The following is a 17,972-nucleotide window of genomic DNA, read 5'->3' as shown; positions in this document are numbered from 1 at the left end:
ACCTTTGGGGGCCTGTTGGCTCAGTTGACTGGATGGCTGGCATAGCTCAGATTGGTGCCAACAACACAGGGTGTGATCATTTTCTGACTGATGTGGATTTGGGATTTATTTCCTTGCCCTATCCATGGTGGAGATCATGGTGCTGTGGGTCAGACCTACTTGTGGTCAGAGAACCTGAGAAGAAGATTACTACAGTAGTGAGTGATTATTTTAGTTTAGAAGGGTCACTTTGGGCAGAGATAACAGATGGTAAAGACAAAAAGTCACTTGAGGGAATTGTTTATAGGCCCCCAAACAGTAGCCACACTGTAGAACAGAGTATACAAGAGGAAATAACGGGAGCCTCTAAGAAAGGTACTGCAACAACCAAGGGTGATGTTAATTATGTTCAAATAAAAGCAAATTGCTCCGGATGCTGCAATCTGAAACAAAAACCGAAAATACTGGACAATCTCAGTAGGTCTGACAGCATCTGTGGAGAGAGAAGGGAGCCCTTCTCACAACCCCTGATTATTTATTGGTTTATACCGTGCCCCACTTTGGAAGTATTGCTTGTGGGCCTGTAAATTTGTCCCACCAAGGAATTTATTCCCCTTGTTTTTTATGTCCACCCAGATCGATTCAACATTTTGGCCCTTAGTGCTGATATAATTTCTTAATACAGCCTTGATGCCATCTTTAACCAATAAAGCAACTCCACCTCCAGTTCCATCATGTCTATCCTTTCAGTACCCCAGGAGATTCAACTCCTAGTCCCGGTCCTCCTGCAACCATGTTTCAGTACTCCCCACCAAATCATGCCCATTTGTCTCTATTTGTGCTGTCAGGGATTTGGGCCATTCAGCTGGAGCCGTGCTTGTTGGTGACCCTCTTTGGAGTATTGGACTCACTGGTCCTGTAGACGGGGCGAGGGCAGATGTCCTAGCTGTTGCCTCGCTAATAGCTCTGAGGCTAATTCTGCTTGGGTGTAGTCCCCCAGTGCTGCCTGTGGCCTTGGCTTGTTTAGGGGGCCTGATGGAATTTTTGCACTTTGAGAAGATCAAGTATACCATAAGGGGGTCGGTGGAAGGATGGCAACCATCCATCTCCTTTTTCAGGGAAGTGATTACCGTCTGCTGTTGAGGGGGGTGGTGATTTTATTTTCATATTTTTTATTACGGTTCTGTTTTCTCTATGGGAGGGTGAGAGGGGCGGGAGAGGGGGTCTGGAGGATTGGGTGCCTATATTTGTGGTATAGTACGGGGTTGGGATTTGACATTTTTTTGTTGTAATGAAAATCTTGTTTGAATAAAAATATTTTTAGAAAAGTAAATTACCTGTATGGAATAGCAAAAAATGATTGTTTGCAAACTCTATTTTCTAGTCACTTCTGAATATTTTGAGGTAGTTGTACAGGAATAGATTGAATAATCTATTTACATAAAGCATGATTCATCTAACTTGTGGTGAAAGAAAATCTACAATTAAATGTACAAACTTAATTCAATTTCTAAGAATCTTTCTTGAATGGAGCCAAACATCTGTCATAAGCATAAAGTCATCAGTTGGTTTATTCCAACACTACATTACAAATATTAGATGTATTTATTTTAAATAGATAGAAAGGTGGGTTGGGGTGGTCTTATTGGTGTACTCTTATGCACAGACAGTGGAAAGGCGTCAAAAAGCAAGGCTGGGAATCAAATAACCTTCAGTGCTTACGATGTCACGTTGTATTTATCTAACCTTCTGGCCCACTGCTGTTGTGCCTGTGCCAGGGTGAATTTATCAGCAAGTGTCTGGCAGGTGCAGGTGAAACTCACAGTGTCCAGAAACTAGCATTCAGTCAAAATTTAACTCTTACGCTGTAGACCACTGTGTCCTCTTGTATGCCTGTTTCCTCTTTACAGGTCTTTGAAAAATATATTTAACTGACATTGCAAATAATCCATCTTAAATATCAAATGGGATATTTGTTGTACATAAAAAGGAAATAGAAAAATAATTAATTTTAAAGTATTACTTGTGCAAAAACAAACCATTTTATTTTGTCACACTGAACATCTGGGTGCCTGATGCGCTATTTTTGGAAGTAGATGGTTAAATTTTGGGTTGCTATGGTGATTATCTGTTGAGTGATTTCAAAGCTGTCATCGTGTTGTGTTTAATTTATAAACCTGACCCAATCCAATCGTACAATGTCTATGGAAATGTCCCAGATATTTTCTTCATAACTTTCCATGATTTATTTTTCAATGTCAGATAGCTGGAACATTTATCACACTGATGTCTCCTCACCGTAAGACGATGACATTTAGTTTTTCTTCCAGGCAGAAGATATTTCTAAAAAAGGGATCGACTTCACATTAGTCTGCTGGATACAGTGTAATAAACGAAGGTCTGCTTTGTTTATTTGAACATAAGGTCTATTATGCTCTAAACCCAAACTTTTCAGCATTTGTCACAAAGAGTTATGGCACCTAGGATTGAAACTAATGACAACAAGGATGAAAATTATGTTGGTCATATTAGTGTACAAGTGTACGGCACGTTTATGTTGCAAAGCTTTGTCTATTTTAGTGAAATCATTGACACAGTAACGGCTTCATTAAAGGGGCTAACATGTCACCCTCAGACAGGTGGTGTTTTAGTTAACAGGGCATTTTGACTAAACTTGCAGGGTTTGAAATGTTGTTAAATACAGTGAAAAACCTTCCTCCTAGAGCACACCATAAAACAGTTTTAGATTCATATGAACATAATCTGTGCAGTGTAATCTGCTGAAAATATTTCCAAGCTGGTATTAATGTGACATGACACTTTGTGACCAACGAAAGGGCAAGTTTACAAAGTTCCTTCGCCATTCTGCAAACCACCTCGGAATTTTTAAAGATTCAATTTAATATATCTTATTTTATATGTTAACACAGAGCTGGCTGTTTGTTGGTTCTCTGATGCCAGCATTTACTCCAACTTCTTTGGCAAGACACATTGTGGAGCCAGTAACACAACGGAGGTCAATGAGTTGCGCATTGTTCTAAGCAGAACTGATTTCAAACTAGTATCTGCAACACAATAGTATGAACTTCAGTAAATTGTCATGAAACACATGGTGCCAGATGGCATGTTTACAACAGAGAAAAGATTAGAATCATGAGCAATAATCTGCCCTGGTTTCATTTCGGACAAAATGCTTTTTTGGCATGAATACTTTTCTCTAGCTAAATGCTCATCTCGCTTTATAGGATTTTCAGCAATGAATTCAAAATATAATCTGATATGCATCACATTGCCTGAGAAGTTGTTTCTCATTTCTGGTTTCCGCCGCTGATCACACTTCCTGACCCTTTTTCCATGTCACCAGTGTCACAATCTTCTTGAGTCTGGTTGGGCTCAATGCAGCTATCTCCATGTTTAATTTTAAATAATCGCATCAAAAGGTGGAATAAAATACGAAGCCCGTAAAGATGGAGGTAATAATGTATGATCATTTTTATACACATCGATACTTTCACTTCTCTCTCTCTCCACCTGTCCAATCAAATGCTGAATTTTCCATCCATGCTCTGAATGCTGTACCTCTCTCTACACCCTCACCACCAATGCAACGTCTCTCCACAATCCTACCTATAGTGCAGCATCTTCCCCTTCACACCCCTAGTGCAGTAACACTTTCACACATTTCCCACCCCCACAACCCACACTCCAGTGCAGCATCCCTCCTTTAAAACCCTCACTCCAGTGCAGCATCCCTCCTCTAAAACCCACACTCCAGTGCAGCATCCCTCCACTAAAACCCACACTCCAGCGCAGCATCCATCCTCACAACCCACACTCCATTGCAGCATTTCTCCCCCCCCACACAGCCCACATTCCAGGGCAGAACCCCCCTCCCACAACCCACACTCCAGTACAGCATCACTCCCCCACACAACCTACACTCCAGTGCTGCACCCGTCCCCAAATCCACACTCCAGTGTTATAATCCTCCTCGAACATCCTACACTCCGGTGCAGAATCACTTTCCCTCCACAACCTACACACCAGTGCAGCATCCCTCCCCTCCACGACCCATGCTCCAGTGCAGCATTGCCCAAACCCACACTCCAGTGCAGCATCCCTCTCCCAAAACACACAATCCAGCGCAGCAACCCTCCGCCAAAACCAACATTCCAGTGCAGCATCCGTCCACTCCACAACCAAACTCCAGTACAGCATCTCTCCCCCACAAAACCCACACTCCAGTACAGCATCCCTCCTTCCCCCACAACCCAGTCTCCAGTACAGCATCCCTCCTTCCCCCACAACCCACACTCCAGTACAGCATCTCTCCTTCCCCCACAACCCACACTCCAGTACAGCATCTCTCCTTCCCCCACAACCCACACTCCAGTACAGCATCCCTCCTTCCCCCACAACCCACACTCCAGTACAGCATCTCTCCTTCCCCCACAACCCACACTCCAGTGCAGCATCCCCCCTTTGCCCACAATTCACACTCCAGTGCAGCATCCCTCCCTCCCCCATAACCCACACTCCAGGGCAGCATCCCTCCTTCCCCCACAGCCCACACTCCAGTGCAGCATCCATCCCCTCCACAACCCAAACTCCAGTGCAGCATCCCTCCCTCCCCCACAGCCCACACTCCAGTGCAGCATCCCTCCCTCCCCCATATCCCACACTCCAGTGCAGCATCCCTCCTTCCCCCACAGCCCACACTCCAGTGCAGCATCCCTCCTCCCCCCATAGCCCACTCCAGTGCAGCATCCCTCTCCTCCACAACCCCAACTCCAGTGCAGTATCCCTCCTTCCCACAGCCCACACTCCAGTGCAGCATCCCTCCCCGCCAACAACCCACACTCCAGTGCAGCACCCTCCCTCCCCTATAACCCACACTCCAGTGCAGCATCCCTCCTTCCGACCACAACCCACACTCCAATGCAGCATCCCCACCCCACAATCCACACTCCAGTGCAGCATCCCTCTCCCACAACCCACACTCCAGTGCAGCACTCTCCCTCCCCATAACCCAAACTCCAGTGCAGCATCCCTCCTTCCGACCACAGCCCCCACTCCAGTGCAGTATCCTTTCCCCCCCACAACCCATGCTCAAGTGCAGCATCCCTTCCCCACAACCCACACTCCAGTGCAGCATCCTTTCCCCCACACCCCATACTCCAGTGCAGCATCCCTTCCCCACAACCCACACTCCAGTGCAGCACCCTCCCTCCCCCATAACCCACACTCCAGTGCAGCATCCCTCCTTCTGACCACAGCCCATATTTCAATGCAGCATCCCTCTCCTGACAACTCACACTCCAGTGCAACAACCCCACAACCGGCAATCCAGTACAGCATCCCTCCCCCACAACACGCAATCCAGTGCTGCATCCCTACCCCCACAACCCGCACTCAAGTGCTGCACCCCTCCCTCCACAATCCAGTGCAGCATCCCTCCCCCCACAACCCACACTCCAGTGTAGCATCCCTCCCCCCACAACCCACACTCCAGTGCAGCATCCCCCCCACAACCCACACTCCAGTGCAGCATCCCCCCCACAACCCACACTCCAGTGCAGCATCCCTCCTTCCCCCACAGCCCAATTCAGTGCAGCATCCATCCCCTCCACAACCCACACTCCAGGGCAGCATCCCTCCCCCCACAACCCACACTCCAATGCAGCCTCCCTCCCCCACAACCCACACTCCAATGCAGCCTCCCTCCCCCACAACCCACACTCCAGTGCAGCATCCCTCCCCCCACAACCCACTCTCCAGGGCAGCATCCCTCCCCCCACAACCCACACTCCAATGCAGCCTCCCTCCCCCACAACCCACACTCCAGTACAGCATCCCTCCTTCCCCCACAACCCACACTCCAGTACAGCATCTCTCCTTCCCCCACAACCCACACTCCAGTGCAGCATCCCCCCTTTGCCCACAATTCACACTCCAGTGCAGCATCCCTCCCTCCCCCATAACCCACACTCCAGGGCAGCATCCCTCCTTCCCCCACAGCCCACACTCCAGTGCAGCATCCATGCCCTCCATAACCCAAACTTCAGTGCAGCATCCCTCCCTCCCACACAGCCCACACTCCAGTGCAGCATCCATCCCCTCCACAACCCAAACTCCAGTGCAGCATCCTGCCCTCCCCTACAGCCCACACTCCAGTGCAGCATCCCTCCCTCCCCCATAACCCACACTCCAGTGCAGCATCCCTCCTTCCCCCACAGCCCACACTCCAGTGCAGCATCCCTCCTCCCCCCATAGCCCACACTCCAGTGCAGCATCCCTCTCCTCCACAACCCCAACTCCAGTGCAGTATCCCTCCTTCCCACAGCCCACACTCCAGTGCAGCATCCCTCCCCCCCAACAACCCACACTCCAGTGCAGCACCCTCCCTCCCCTATAACCCACACTCCAGTGCAGCATCCCTCCTTCCGACCACAACCCACACTCCAGTGCAGCATCCCCACCCCACAATCCACACTCCAGTGCAGCATCCCTCTCCCACAACCCACACTCCAGTGCAGCACTCTCCCTCCCCATGACCCACACTCCAGTGCAGCATCCCTCCTTCCGACCACAGCCCCCACTCCAGTGCAGTATCCTTTCCCCCCCACAACCCATGCTCAAGTGCAGCATCCCTTCCCCACAACCCACACTCCAGTGCAGCATCCTTTCCCCCACACCCCATACTCCAGTGCAGCATCCCTTCCCCACAACCCACACTCCAGTGCAGCACCCTCCCTCCCCCATAACCCACACTCCAGTGCAGCATCTCTCCTTCTGACCACAGCCCATATTTCAATGCAGCATCCCTCTCCTGACAACTCACACTCCAGTGCAACAACCCCACAACCGGCAATCCAGTACAGCATCCCTCCCCCACAACACGCAATCCAGTGCTGCATCCCTACCCCCACAACCCGCACTCAAGTGCTGCACCCCTCCCTCCACAATCCAGTGCAGCATCCCTCCCCCCACAACCCACACTCCAGTGTAGCATCCCTCCCCCCACAACCCACACTCCAGTGCAGCATCCCCCCCACAACCCACACTCCAGTGCAGCATCCCCCCCACAACCCACACTCCAGTGCAGCATCCCTCCTTCCCCCACAGCCCAATTCAGTGCAGCATCCATCCCCTCCACAACCCACACTCCAGTGCAGCATCCCTCCTTCCCCCACAGCCCAATTCAGTGCAGCATCCATCCCCTCCACAACCCACACTCCAGGGCAGCATCCCTCCCCCACAACCCACACTCCAATGCAGCCTCCCTCCCCCACAACCCACACTCCAATGCAGCCTCCCTCCCCCACAACCCACACTCCAGTGCAGCATCCCTCCCCCCACAACCCACACTCCAGGGCAGCATCCCTCCCCCCACAACCCACACTCCAATGCAGCCTCCCTCCCCCACAATCCACACTCCAATGCAGCCTCCCTCCCCCACAACCCACACGCCAATGCAGCCTCCCTCCCCCCACAACCCACACTCCAGGGCAGCATCCCTCCCCCCACAACCCACACTCCAATGCAGCCTCCCTCCCCCACAACCCACACTCCAATGCAGCCTCCCTCCCCCACAACCCACACGCCAATGCAGCCTCCCTCCCCCACAACCCACACTCCAGTGCAGCATCCCTCCCCCCATAACCCACACTCCAGTGCAGCATCCCTCCCCGACAACCCATACTCCAGTGCAGCATTCCTCCCCCCACAACCCACACTCCAGTGCAGCATCCCTCCCCCACAACCCACATTCCAGTGCAGCATCCCACCCCCTCCAGGAACACACAATACAGCAGCTCCCTCTCCACGTTTACCCCTCCCTCTCCCCCCCCCCCCTCCCCCACTCTCCTTTTCACATTATTTACGGAATTCCGATGCTGTGATCCAAAAGAAATTGCGGAAATCCACAAATCTGTCATGCAATCCTGTACAAATGAGAGGGAAACATGGTAACTGCAAAGAAGTGTCTTCGGTGTGGTGTGGTAGGAACTGTTATAAAGTAGATGGAATGTGAAAAATTACTTTCGCAAAATCGGCGATCAAATTGTGACAATGCCTTTATTTCACTGGGGGCGAGTGGCCTGGGCTGCCCTGGGGGTGGGTGGGGAACACGGCTCTGGCAGTGAGACACGGAAGAGACAGAGAGTTGTGTGCCTTAAAGAAACTTGTGTGTCTGAGGCGAAATCCCTTAACCCCACACACGGATCAATGGATCCACCCCACAGAGGCTCGTGTGCGTTTTCTTAAAGTGAGATGTCAGAACATAAATAAATGTTGTCAAAAGGCAAAGTTAAAGGTGCATCAATGCTATTAACTTGTCTGGGACAGTGGAGGGGGTCGGGGCATCCGGCAGTGTTGTCATGACAGAGAACTGAGAACAGGGGCTGACAATACTGAGGTATTCCAACCTGCAAAGCTCCTTTCATTAAGGAACAAGTCCATCGTAGTCTCAAAATATGTTAAAGCGAGACCGTCTTAAAGCGGACTCACTGCATAGACCCACTCGTCCAAACTGTAAACACTTGTACTGCTCTTGGGTTGATTCTGATCATTTCGATCTGCAGTACATCCCTTCCCCCAAAATATTGTAACAACAGTGCGGGGGAGCTGAATGGACGAGGCTCAGGCCAACATGTCCTCATTTCCTAAGTGAAATGTACCAATCCAGCCTGTTATAGTTCAGTGGGAAATACACATAATTGCTTGCAATTGTGTTCAAATGTTGTTTTAGTCACTTAAATGTACTGTCATCTGTTAGACGGATGCTATAAGCAGCTGTTGTGAGTTACAATGTAAATAAATCCGTGGTCTGTCTGCGCCGGAGTTTCATGCAGATTTGTATTTACTTCGCTTTAAAAAAAAATTCCATCCCAGCGTCCCTGATGGAGAAAGGAAATAATAGCGATTAAAAAGACAACAGGATGTATGTGTGCAAAGGGAAGAAGACTATATTCTCAGGATATTTGTGTGTACTGAAATCTGAGAGCCCATTCCCAGAGCCTCCCTTTTCCCAATTAAACTCCGCCTCCAAAAGGCTCCCTCTCGGTCCTAACGCACGGATAGCTCATAAAGTGATTGAACAATCAATGACCGCGGAAAAGTGACGTCCCCTGTGGGCTGCAAAATCTGCATGTTTATGTGGGTGCAAAATATGACGATATTAAAGCCATTTACTTTAATATTATCCAACACATGAATAATACTGAGGGCTTTTCATATATTGGCATAATTTACAAGTAACAGCACCAGGGACATGTTTATATAATATATATCATTAGAAAGGTTCCCCAACACCACAACGAATCCATTGATTGTTTTTTCTCTCTTGAGAACTGGATTATTGTATCTGCTTATTTCTCGGTTGATCGAATCGAACTGCTTGATATAATATTCTGTAAGTGATGCCAATGTAAACTGGATGGGCTGAGGGATTGATGATGGGGTCGCTTGTTTCTCTGCTGTTTGTGGAATAGCCCCAGTGACACTGCTCCGGTTTAGCGGCATGTGGCTGGAACTGGGCCAGTTGTGAGTGGAGCGGGATGGGCAAGTGTCTGCTGCGCTGTTCTGATCGTAAGTCACGTTGGCGCTGGCGGAGAGTTCCTGTGGGTGGGAAAGGGTGGTGAGCCGTTTCCATTTGAGAAGAGCTGGACATGGGCTGGATTGGAACGGGCCGTCGGATTCAAGTCTCCATCTGATTGTCTGGACAGGAATTCCACGCCCTTCCTGACTGGTGGCATACCGAGTCAAGCGGAGTGGGATTTTGTCTGGGGTGGTGGGTGGGGAGGGAGGAAAATATGTCACATCCAGGCTGGAAACACAAAGTGCTCTCTGCACGGTCCCACATCCGACTGAGCCCAAAAATGGAAGTGAGGCGATTTGCCCAAACGGAACGGCGACTATGGGACCCCTCCTCCACTGGGGGTGATTAGAATGTAGACAGGACAGGGGCGGTAAGATACCCGGCTGTGCACTTGACATGGTTTATGTAAAGAGCCTACCTGCCTGTTAGCAGTTTACCTGCAACTACTGATCTGACAGCACGTGGACTGGAACCAGAGTAACTTGGCCGGTTTTACTTTAATCGCATTACATTGGGAGCGGTGCTGGAGCAGTCTGTCAATTCTGCCGCTCCGAATGTATGAGGTTGAGCTGCCAACCCCTGATCCGATTGTCAAATCTTTAATCTCATCGCGATCTGCTGTCCCCGCTTCTCAGCTCCAATAACACTAATGGATAGCTCTTATTGGCTGCATTAGACAGATGTCTCCTCTCAAATCGGATTGCTAGTAATACTTTCACTCGTATTAAATGCAAACACCTCAATTTTCGCTCCCCGCCCCCTCCCCAGTATCATCCACACAGTGGCAGTGGAGCAGTTGGATGTGGGTTTTATGGAAGTGCGGACAGAATTTCCATAGAGCTTACTCCATAGGACCAGCTCATAGCACAGAAACTGCAAAACCTCCAAAGGCAGCGATTGCTGCTTTTTAAATCGCTGTGGATTATTGGGAGGATCATCGTTCAACGGTTCAAATCCAAACTTTTCCTGATTGGGTTCCACAGCATATTTCTCTCAATATCCATTCATTGTTTCATATATATTATGGTGGAAAACATGTCAATTGTTATATTTTAATCGGATTTAATCTACACGTATTGCAATACAAGCAAGTTTACATTAAAGTAATGTTTATATTATATATATATTTTTAAAATACGACTGTATTGTAAAGAGACTCGGCACCGAGCGAGCGGGTGATTCAGGAATGGGTGGATAAGAACCATTTTATTCAGCTGAAGTCTTCACGGATTTTGTCAGCTTTGGGCTGCTAGATATTTCAAACACGATTTTATTTTCCTTCCTGCCCTTTTCCATTGTTAGTTTTGTCGGATTGTTTTCTGAAATCCATACATGTAACAGAAGAACGATAATACGAATACTAGACTACCCTCAGTATACATTCAACTGGCTCCGCGGTGGCTCTTTGTGTGTTGGCCTTTTTCAAACCGCGCCCGTTAATTACCACCCAGAACTCTCCTAATTCAATCACCAGCGTGTGAACTGTCTTCCCTTCTTTCAAGGTGCATCACACATACACATTACATATCACACATGAGACATCACACATTAGAGATCACACTTTGCATACATTACAGATTACACACCGCATTTTGCACATACACATGCACATTACACCTCACGTATTGCACATACATTACAAATTACGCATCACATATTGCACATACGCTTTTACATTACACATACAGGTTACACATCACATATTGCACATATGCATTACATATACACACACATCACAAATTGCACATATGCATTACAGATTATACATACGCATTACACATCACATATTGCACATACCATTCACATTACACATCACATATTGCACATACACATTACAAATTACATATCACACATTACAGACCAGCAAATCTTTTTTTCCTTTGGGCTTCCAAAATGCATAATTAAAATGAGATGACAATAAACTCAAAGCCTAAGAAGTATTTTTATAAATGTCAATTGATTACATTTAATCAGCAATTGGCTATTTACCATGCATTGCAAATAAAACTTCAGGCAATGAGTGGATACAGGGAATGGGAGATCCGGTAAACCAAAGAGGATTGTGTTTCTTTACATTTTTGTTCTAACTAGAAGTTAGTGAGGTTTCATTTGTCATTTCCATGTGAATAGTTAACAGGGTGAAATCAATATCAAACGAATCCATAAATCACCCATTATGTCAGCACAGATCATAATATCGCGTATGTTATTACAATCAATAAACTATTTTCAAACAACAGAAAATATGACAAACACATTGTAACCGATTGGGATTTTTACAAGTCCATTCTCTTCCGCCAGTTACAAACAAACCACAATCCGTAAAATTACCTGTTGGAATTATAAGTAACAAAACAGTACCTCAGATAAAATAACAACGTGTGCAACAGTCTCACAGTCAGTTCGTTGTATTCATAATACTGTTGTGTTTTCTGACTAGTTTGGACTGCAAGTAAAATATACTTAACATTAGGTGGATTGGCCATGCTAAATTGCCCGTAGTGTCCTAATGAAAGTAAGGTTAAGGGGGGGGGTTGTTGGGTTACGGGTATTGGGTGGATACGTGGGTTTGAGCAGGGTGATCATGGCTCAGCACAACATTGAGGGCCGAAGGGCCTGTTCTGTGCTGTACTGTTCTATGTTCTATTACAATTGTAATTATTATTCACGAATAGTTGTTTAATATAATTTTCTCTTTTTTCTTTCTGGGTGTACTTTAATAACCGAGTGAGAAACCATTATCCGATTCCATCACTAATCTGCCGTATACGACATGTACAATATAGGAGAAAAATATTAAAGGTAAATTTTCATCTTCATCGATACAAACACGAGCCATTGGCGAATTTACAGCAGAAAAGTGAGAGATGTTAACGGGGCGGTGTGTGGGGGTCAGTGAAAGACAATAAACTCGAATGCACAAATGCATTTTCTAAATATTTTAAAGAAATAGACATACAACTTGCACGTGTCCATGTGTGTGTACTCGAGTGTGTGGGTGCCTGTGTTGATATATGTGTATGTAGGTGTGAGTGTGTATGTGTGATAGTGTATAAGTATTTACCCTGTATGTGCGTGTGCATGCATATGTGTACGTAAATGTATGTGTGTATATGCGTGACTGTGTGTATGTGTACGTGAATGTATGTATTTATAAGCGTGTATATGTGTATGTGTATATGACAGTGTACATGTGTGTGTGTTTATGTGAGTGCGCGTTATGAGTGTGTGTGTTTATGTGTGTGTTTGTGTGAGAGTGTTTACTGTGTTTGTGTGAGTGTGTGTAGCGGGTGTTGGGGGTTGACATTCTTGCTCTAGATGTGTGCGAACAATCTGGATGACTCCCTTTTATGATTAACCCAACATTCTTGAATTATCTTCAGGTTAAATCGTTCCTGCACGAATTATTATTAGTGGTTTATTACGCATGTGGCCTTCTTTCAGATTATTTGAATTCGCTTGTTTTAATTAATATTGGGCGGTTACCGCTCTCCGTCGTTTTAAAACAAGCTCCACACGGAGCTCTCTGTCCATTGACGATTACCCCGAACCTTTCATCGTGGAGCAAACCTATCCTATGTAAATAAATCTCACTGACCGTCTCATATGTACCATGCAGTATCAAATATATATATACATTGCTGAAATGGGCTGCGAGACCAGGAGTGGGGCTCTGACAGGGTTTCTGAGGCTGCCACATCTTCCGAGGGTTTCCAGCATTTTCCGGGGGTGAGGGGGGGAGGGAGTGTTGTGAGGCCGGGGGCGGGGGGGGGGGGGGGGGGGGGACTGTAAACATCAGCCTGAACCCGCCTGCCATAAGATCTTATAGAGCCACCAGAACTGAGCTTCAAGCCTTATGATAAATATAATCCCTCCCTTTATTGTCAGCTAATTAAAACTCCAGCGGCCATCAATGATCGGCAAAAACGACTGAAAATAACAGGTTTGAAACAATTGACTTCACTGTGTGGATGGACAATGCACAGATTTTCCTGCCTGCACAAATAAAGTGAAATATTGACGCGTTACCCTCGGCGCGGCTAGTAGTAGATCGGAATTATTTTATCCCGCAGTATCTATGTTTCGATATTCTTCATTAGATTGATTGAAATAGTCAAACATGCCACAACGGCTGCGATCGTGGCCTTTTCTGTTTATAATAAAGTTCACGACCACATGTAAACAACGGCGAAGGACGGGCGCAGCTTCACAAATAACCCTGGGCATGTAGGTTTATTTAATACATAGCGTCAGGTTTAGTACCGTCAATATTTCACAAACTCTGTACCCCTAAGTTTCGCTTTGCACTTTCCCCTTGCTATTTGTCAAGACGGAGATAAACAACGGTATACTTAAAACAAAAACACAATTCATAATCCAAGGGCTCCGGGAGTTTGACTTTAATCAACCCTCATATTTTGTTTTGGAGAACACAGCCATTAGTGGGAAATTTACCAGAAAGAAACATTTTCCTGACAATATCAGCACCGGGCACAGCTCTGCGGCCATGTTTAAATTCTGTTTGATTTCAGGGTAAGAAACACAAGCTGAACGAGGGAAATTTCCAACGGCTAAAAACCCTGCGCCTGACAGTAAAATTCCCCAATTATTTTCACAATTCTAACTTACCAAAGGGGAGGAATTTGCGTGACCCCGTGTATTAATTTTAAAAGCCATATTTTTCTTTTAAATGTACTCATATCGTGTGACATTTGAGATCAGATCCAAGGCTTTTTATTTCATCTATGCGAACGGGAAAGTAAAACAGTTACTTGACTTCCTTTCTGTTAACACGGTACCAATAGCATGCAAGAAGCTTCGCATCGCAGTTAAAGCAAAGGTTTTCTCCCCCCATAGAGGTCTTTTGCTGGGGGTTTGAAGAATTGCTTTCAGATTAGCCAATTATCTGCCATTAATCACTGATATATCCAGGTATAAATCACACAAAATGCTCGAAATCGTATATCCTCCAGTGCCGTTTTGCATAACTATCTAAACTAGCAGCTCTTAATGTTTCCGTTATCATTTTCCGGATTATCTTCTCAAACCTAATGAATTTAGATCCAATGAGGACGATAACGGCGAAGAAGATTTAAACGATTTGGACATATAATGTCCCATGTTAAAAACATCTGAAAAATACGTTCTTCAAATAATATATAATTGAAGCATGGCTTGTATATTTTATATATTCTTTTAAAGACGTAACTGTTTTCAGTACGGGACAATAAAGTGGAGAGCGCGGATTTCTTTTTGTCACCAATTCCATTCAATTTGGATTTTTAAAGCGCGATTGAAGTGATGCAGACTCTAAATTCTGCTCCCTCACCTCTCTTTCTCTCTCCCCCCCCCCCCCCCCCCCCCACCTCCTTTCCCATTTTATTACATCCCCTCTGAGCGACTCATTCGTTCAGTCCTTCAATTTCTGATTGGCATCTGTTAATCTCCTTATCAAAAGTGGAAATGAGAGCAAGTTAGGGTGATCGCAAATTGAAGTTGCATATACCGCGGTTAAAATTTGGAGCAAAATGCAACGAATGGGTCCAGCTCTGCCCTTCTGTGGCAACAATCTCGGCAACCAATGACTTTGCATGAGATCGGCCATGGGGGTGCCGATCCCCAATCATTTGTTAAGCTAAACGCCATGCAAACGACAACTTCGCCTTATCACAAATTGTTCTGGTAATATCGAGTCAGCACCTTAATTAAAAATTAAATCCGAATTAAAAAGAGTTTTAACAGCACATTTTAAATCCGATCACAATATAAAAGCATGCCGCACACTGTAAAAAAAAAGTATTGGAATGAAAATAAAATACTGTGAAGTTTGCAATACTTGAAACGCCGAAGGACCGAATGTTATTGGTTTCTAATTGCATAGAGAAATCGCAGCAATCTCACACCATGGCACATTAATACTGCAACATGTTCACGCTGTTCACCCACAATGAGAAAAATGGCAAAGTAGATGCACTGAAAATGAAAGAGAATTTGACCTCCCACATATATATACTTACATTTTTAATATTTACATTCTATTCAAAGCAAACGATTTGTTTGCATTATTTCTTGTCCGGTCGTAATTTGCTCCACAAGAATGTACAAGGCTGATTGAAAAAGAAAGGATAGTTTGCAGCACAGCTATCGTTTACTAATTCAGATATACAGCATACCTTCTGTGCAAAAGCAAAAAAAAAGGCATCCCCTTCCCTTCATTGCTGCAGCCCGTTCCTCCAGCCCGGATATTTTCTCAACATTTTGGGAGACGGGGTGTTGAGGAAGGTGGGGGTGGGGGGTTCGACCTTCCCCTGATTAAGAAACCTTCGAAAATTTATTCTATTCATTTCTATCTAATGCAGCCCAGTGCAGGTGGCAGGCTCCACCAACACTGAGTCTTTTCAATAGCACGGCCTTCCTTCTAGTCAAGTACCATATAATTAATTTTAAGTTACTCTACGCACCATATTATTAAGATCAAAATCGAAAAGCAGTGTCAAAAAGAACTGATTTACATACAGTTTTTTCGTCTTTTGTTGTCGCAGAGTTGCCTAGGGTTATAGCGTTAATTGCACAATATAAATATTCAGGTTAATGTGCATGCGCCACTAAGACTATATTTAACCACAAAAAGTGCCTAAAAACCTGCAAGTATCCGCAGCTAACATGAAAGCAATCGCCTCCTTTGCCAGTCAGGCTGTAAACATCGAAAGGTTTAATAATGAGCGGAGGGACAGGCCATTCTCAGGATCAGAGCAACCTTCGCTCATCTTGAGAACGGCACTATATTATAGTTTGCTTATAAAATGTTATTCCAAAGGCTGAAATATTAAAACACACTTATGCTATGCTTATCTTTCCTCTTCAGCTAGAGGGCGAGAGTTGGAATAGGCAATTCGTCACAAAACACACGGCTGGCTGCATTTCAACTTCGCCTTGCAGTGGAGGAAGACGTTGGAAAAGGGCGCCATCTAGTGGATCGGACGTGACACGCACGAGTGTGTTCAATCCAACGAGGAATCCTGCGGTCTCATGTTGCCCCCTAACGTCGCTGTTTTAAAAATATACACAAAAAAACCCTGCGTACCCCCCTCCCCCCCCCCCACGCAAATATTAGCCCCCCATTCCGCAATCCACATTGTGAATCCCTAACAAAGAATAATCTCTTGGGGAACTGGGCAATTTTCTGACTCACAAGTATCTCTCAACTTACATTAAAATAAACTCAAATCAGATTTTGGGCATTGCATCTAGTCAAGTACCATGTAATTAATTTTAAGTTACTCTTCACAGCATATTGCATCATGAATTTCTAAGTGTTTTCCTGTAAGGGTCTCGTTTATTTTCTTCTTTACTTTGAATCATTGATAAATGAGCGTCGTTTACGGTTTTAATGTGAGAGGGACTCCAATTATGTTTGAGTTCCTTCTACTGAACAATTGCTGGAATAGCAACTCTGCAAAAAGAGGTATTTTCTCACCCCAGAAAACTAGCCTGCCAGAAAGCGCCTAACAGTTGAAAATCGCGGAACCGTAAAGGTTTGCAGAAGTATTTAGTCATAGAATCTAAATATATTTACTGTTGTTAAATTAGAACATTTGGATTTGAGAACCTGGACTACGCTCATGGCATCAAATGACGATGGCACTTTTAAAATATGGCTTTACACTGGCCTGGAATTATAGTTGCCACAGTACACGCACGTAGTCTACTAAATGTAAGGAAGTCACACAAAGCCCAGGAGTCAGATTGTCAACCTGATTCCCAAGTTATAATGTGATTTACACAAGCCATCCCGTACATACCATCTACTCATTTATCACACCACTGCTTGTGGGACATTGTCTAGGCACAACTTGGCTGTTGTGTTCCCTGACCTTACAGCAGTGATTGGTATTTCATTGACTGTGAGGCCTATTGGGGCATCCCGAGATTATGGAAGATGCAATATAATGTTTGAGCAATTCATTGAAAGGCGTTACATGGTGCCAGCTTATTTTGTATGGATGTGCAAAAGTTTAGTTCGCACTAATTGGTAATCTTAGTCAGAAAGGCTATCTGGATCTCACTGCCTGAAAAGGTGGTAGAGGCGGGAACCTCACAACATTTAAGAACCATTTAGATGGACACTCGAAACGCCATAGCAGACAAGGCTATGGACCAAGTACGGGGAAAATGGGATTCCAATAGATAGCCCGGTGGCCAGCCAGGATACGATGGGCAGGTGGGCCTCTTTTTCTGCTGTAAAACTCAATGGGCGGGGTTTTCCGGTCCCGCCCGTGATGATTCCCGCAGTGGGCTGGACCTGAACATTTACCCCATGACGAGAAGTCTGTACAGAAAGTTGGATTGGGAAGCAGGAGTGGCTTGCATAGGCTGGAAGAGGACCTGTAAAAGG

At 45.8% G+C, this 17,972-nt stretch overlaps 1 long non-coding RNA gene across 1 annotated transcript in view; it reads right to left on the bottom strand.

Annotated features, from left to right (window-relative positions):
- The window catches only part of LOC119962783, a 252,157-nt gene extending 235,799 nt beyond the window's left edge, over positions 1-16,358 (bottom strand). The window contains exon 1 of the long non-coding RNA XR_005459960.1: positions 16,094-16,358. This is a non-coding gene — a long non-coding RNA (uncharacterized LOC119962783). The remainder of the gene's footprint in view (positions 1-16,093) is intronic.
- Positions 16,359-17,972: the final 1,614 nt, after the last annotated feature.

This window comes from Scyliorhinus canicula, chromosome 3, assembly GCF_902713615.1.
Source record: "Scyliorhinus canicula chromosome 3, sScyCan1.1, whole genome shotgun sequence".
NCBI lineage: Eukaryota > Metazoa > Chordata > Chondrichthyes > Carcharhiniformes > Scyliorhinidae > Scyliorhinus > Scyliorhinus canicula.
Note: the sequence above shows the minus strand (reverse complement) of the source record. Positions and strands in the feature narration are given on the sequence as shown.